The sequence below is a fragment of the Euprymna scolopes genome, chromosome 13 (assembly GCF_053919585.1).
Source record: "Euprymna scolopes isolate OS-2025 chromosome 13, ASM5391958v1, whole genome shotgun sequence".
Lineage (NCBI taxonomy): Eukaryota > Metazoa > Mollusca > Cephalopoda > Sepiida > Sepiolidae > Euprymna > Euprymna scolopes.
The window spans coordinates 94,358,391-94,363,390 of NC_136494.1; positions in this window are offsets into that span (position 1 = coordinate 94,358,391).

The following is a 5,000-nucleotide window of genomic DNA, read 5'->3' on the forward strand; positions in this document are numbered from 1 at the left end:
ATACACATATATATATTATACTCATATATATACTATACACACATATATATATATTATACACATATATATATTATACATATATATATTATACATATATATATTATACACATATATATACTATACACACACATATATATATATATTATACACATATATATATTATGCATATATATATTATACATATATATATTATACATATATATATATATTATACACATATATATAGATATTATACACACACATATATATATATTATACACACGTATATATTATACACACACATATATTATACACACATATTATACATATATATATATATATATATATATATATATATATATATATATATATATATATATATATATATACACACATAATTCTCTGTAAGAACAGTAGTAGACAGTAACAAGGTTACTCTTACATTTCACAACAATGAGTTTAACCGATCGGATTTTAATTGTATCTTCATAAGTCTGACTTTGTAGATACATGGCTATCATGTTTTGCGACTAGTGCCAAACTGAAAAGTTGAAACACATCAAGGAAACGGGAGAAGAAAATGAAAAAATGGATTTATTTATGGCGGCAACTGAATGCGATGCCTGAATGAAACTATCCATCGTGGCATATCACACAAACATGGAAGACGTGACTTTCGAAAAAAAAAAAAAAAAAAGTCAGATCGGTGCTGTTTTGGATAACGTACGCAAAGATGTTCAGGCGCGACCTTGTCCTGACGTAAGCAGTTCTGACTGAGAACGGAAAGAAAAAATAATCAAGTTACATCGTTCCGAATCTTACTGACGTATACGAATATAGAAGGCAGTATTTATTTTATTTAAAGACCAAAAGACTTTAATGGAATAAAACAACACTAGAAATATTGTTTATATTTTAATTGTGGATACCTTTTTCAACAATTAGAAAGATCAATTTTTAGTTTTGGAGCATGTTCTTTTTGGGACATTTAGGAATTAGAGTTAGAATTAGTGGCAAAATGAATAGATTAAAGTAAGGGGGTTAGAGTTAGTGGCAAGATTAGTAGATTGAAGTAATAGGGTTAGAGTTATGGTTAGAGTTAGTGGCAAAATTATCCAAACTAAATAATAAGCACTATAAGCCAAAATTTTATATACAGCAAAACTAACAGCATCTTTCTACTTAACCCTTCCAACCCTGCACAGCCGATATATCAGCCCTAGCAACATAGGTAAAAAGACGATACAGCCTTTTAATTATATGTTATCAAATAATTTTGCTAATCACTTTTGTCTTTTTGGGCTAATTATTATTTAATTGGGTCAGGGGTAAAGGATTAAAATTGTCGTCTGGTATCCACAATTTGATAATGAACAGTGGTAAAAGTCGCAAATCAACCATTTTATTTCATTTAAATCAAAAACGCCTTCAGCGACTTCATCGCCACAAGAACGCAAGATTTTTACGTTACTGGCATAAATACACTTGTTTTGCGTTGGCAAACGTATGTTGATTCTGATGATGATTATTTCAATCAATAAATTTTTGTTTATTTAACTTCAGTCTCAAAATCTTACGAGTTTCTATTTTTTTTTTTTTTTTTAATTTTAATGTGAACACCCATTTCTGGATGAGTTCAGTTTGCTGCTAGTCACAATTTTTGAGACCATTACTTTTAAAGTTGAAAGTTAATAGAAAATTAATGGTTAGTTTAAGAAACTAATTAGGCAGCCCCGAGAAGAGAAGGGAGATATGTTACTGTTATGGATTAATGTCAAAGATAGGGCCAGAAGCAAACAACCGGATGTATGCTCTTTTCCAAGAAACCGTAGAAACAGCACTTCCAACGAACATGGCTGCCTTCTACAACGGTCACTGTTATTATTCAAACTCTTGATATTTCTACAACATCAAGTTCACCAAATTCAATATATTAAGTTTACTACATTCATTTTCTTTTATTTACTTTAGTCCCTCCTTTCTATGAGTTTAAAGCTAGGCACGAAGGCAGCTTTTAATGTGAATAATTAGACCCCCCAAAAAGGGGCACTCTAGAATGAAAGCATAAATTTAAAAAAATTGCTTCAGTATAAAAGGACTTCTCCCGTTCTTGGACAGAAGACATAACCGATATTACATTTTGAATTACTTATTTGATAAAATGAAAAAGAGTACAATTTTAACGATGTGGGAACAAGGCCCTCCAAATGGGGCGAGTGCGGCTAAAAGTTGGTGGTGTATCCTATGAGTGACTTATTCTTAACTAAATACATTCTGATTTATTCGTCCAAGTACTCTTATTTTCACTTTTTCACCGTTGTGTCCATCAATATTATATCAGAAGTCACCACAATACCACATCTACTCTGAATCAACTCTTTTAAAATAGTCCGAACCGCTTGAATTTGTTTTTTTGTTCATAAATAAAACCAGCTAAAATTGTTCCATTGTATCAATGTTCCCAATTATAGTACATCGACCATTCTGGGGTGGGGTAGGGGGTTATAAAAACGAAACTTAACCTTTTATATCCTGCTCTCGTGCCCCTTGGGCGTGTCCCCGAGTGGTTTGTGTCGCATACTGGAACAAAAAGCTCTCTCAATGCATAACTTAACAGGTTATATGCCCAGCGACCGTCTTTTCTTTGACGGATCGGAATCTAAATTCGAATTGTGGCAGGTAAAATTTTTGGGATATCTAAGGATTCGAAAACTACACAAAGTCATACAATCTCCAACAGAGAATCCAAACGACCCCGAATTTCTTGAAAAGAACGCAACTGTTTTTGCAGAACTGATTCAATGACGAAAAGATTGAGGAGTTCGGTTTTACGAAGAAGGAGCGCCGCTTAATATGGCCTTGGGCGCCTGGGTCGAGCTGCTTTGATAATTACGAGGCATCACTCACCTGGCTGGTAATATGAAATGCCCTCTGGGTCGGCAAAATACTTTACGCAGCGGGTTTTACGGAGACACCCAATTGTGTCCGATGCGGAGAATGGGAGGAAGACCTTGATCATGCTTTCTTCCACTGCGCCATCGTTCGACCGTTGTGTGAGTTAGTTGAAGGCTTCACGGTTCGCATGCTGAGCGAGCGTTTTTTTGTGCTGGAGTCAGTTTCCCCGTGCTGCAACTGGGCACCGACCATGAAGAAAGAAGAATGCTATGTTTTTCTGTGTTTACTAGCAGTTATGAGAGGCGTGATTTGGACGACGCGACAGAAGGAGGTTTACGGAGATGAGACCTTCACTGCTCCCCAGCTTGTCCTCATTTTCAAATATCGATTGAAAATGCGAATTAAGCTGGAGAAGGTGAAACTCGCTCCTGTGAATTTCAACGACAGGTGGGTGAAAGTTTCGCGACTGTGTAAAGCGAATGGAGCTAGTCTTGAATTTCTTTTTTGAATTGCTTAGGACTTTTAAGGATTTTGGGTGACCTGATTAAACATAGACATGCATCGGACCTCCTAGAGTAGGCTAGTTAGGCATTTTTGTTCGATTTTTAACTTAGCTAGAGTATGCGTGTTGTCATCGTCCCAATCCCCTTTTTGGTTTTCCCTGTCCCAGCGTCCTCCGTTTTTTTTTTTTTTTTTTTTTTTTTTCCCCGATTTTGGTTCGATAATCCCCAATCCCGGCCCCATTAGGTGACAGATAGACTGTTTTGCCAGCGATGTAGGCCATTTTTGTGGTGTTTGAATAAAGTTAGTTTTCGTGGGACCTACATCTTTTCGACTGACAAAACTTTTTATCTGCCACAATTATTAGTGAGGGGGTTCTTTTTACTAACCACTTTTTATCATTGTATATTTTTCATTCGATTTTTGTAAATAAGATTTTTATCCCCAACCCCCCACATCATGTATATATATTTGTAATTTTCGGGTTTTAAGTAGGATGTCCACAGAGTGATTCTGGTATTTTGGTGAAAGAGTCTAGTTAAGTTAACGTTATGTTAGTTAGGTCAACATTAACCCCCACCCCACTTTTTCGGCCTTGTGCCACATTTTTATTTGTAAAAATTTATTTTTGCCAAATAAAATAAATATTTACCTCCATTAGGAGTCAAAAACATTTTACACACCCCCTTTGTTGATATAATGGAAAAATCCTTTCCGATTCAATTTTGGTTTCACTTGAGAAAAAGAAAGAAAATAAATAAATAAATAAATAAATGAACAAAGAAAAATAAACCAATAAAATAATTTTTTTTTTTTTCTTTTCTGGTTTTGGGGGACAAAATGCCGGATAAAAAAATTAAACACATTTTCTATTGACTTTCTGATTTTGGATTTTCTAATCCCATTCTCAAGTATCAGAATTTTGGTAACAGTTTTCAATATTTTTAGTACGAATTGCCAGGAATTCATCGGAGTTTGGCAGGTCTGATTTGTTAACTTCACGACATGGCTGCTGAAAAAAAAACTTTTTTTTTCGGTTGCTTAATTTTCAGACTTTTTTGCTTTACTGTTTAGTCTACAATCACACCAACCTGAAGAAAATAATCCCAATGGATTACAATGCCGATTTTCCACTATTTTTTTTATGTCAGAGAGTGGTAGTCATGAAGTACTTACCAGAACTGCAGACTCAGAATTCAAGGGAGTTGGAGGTTTTGGAAGAAATCGTAGTCAAAACAGTTGAAGTTAGACTGGAAGTTGAATTTTTTAATCTCCGAAAAATCAAAAGACAATAAGATTATTGGAAGACTTTAAAATAAGGAGTAAGTCAGAAATTTTGAAATTTTAGGAGTCAGAATCGGACCTTATATTTTCCAACTCTGCAATCCTGATACTTACCAGAATGGACTCTGCATTTGCTGTGCAAAGTTCAAGTTCTGTCAGGTCTGTTGAATCAATTAATATGCTTAGGAAAAGTATGAATTCTACTTCTTATCCCCCCCCCCTCCGCTATGGATGAAATAGTAGTGTAGACTACACTCAAATTTTTGTTAAGGAAACTCGTCTAGAAGAAAATCTCTGAAATAGCACCTGGAACTAGGTTGGTAGGTCCCTTAAATGACACA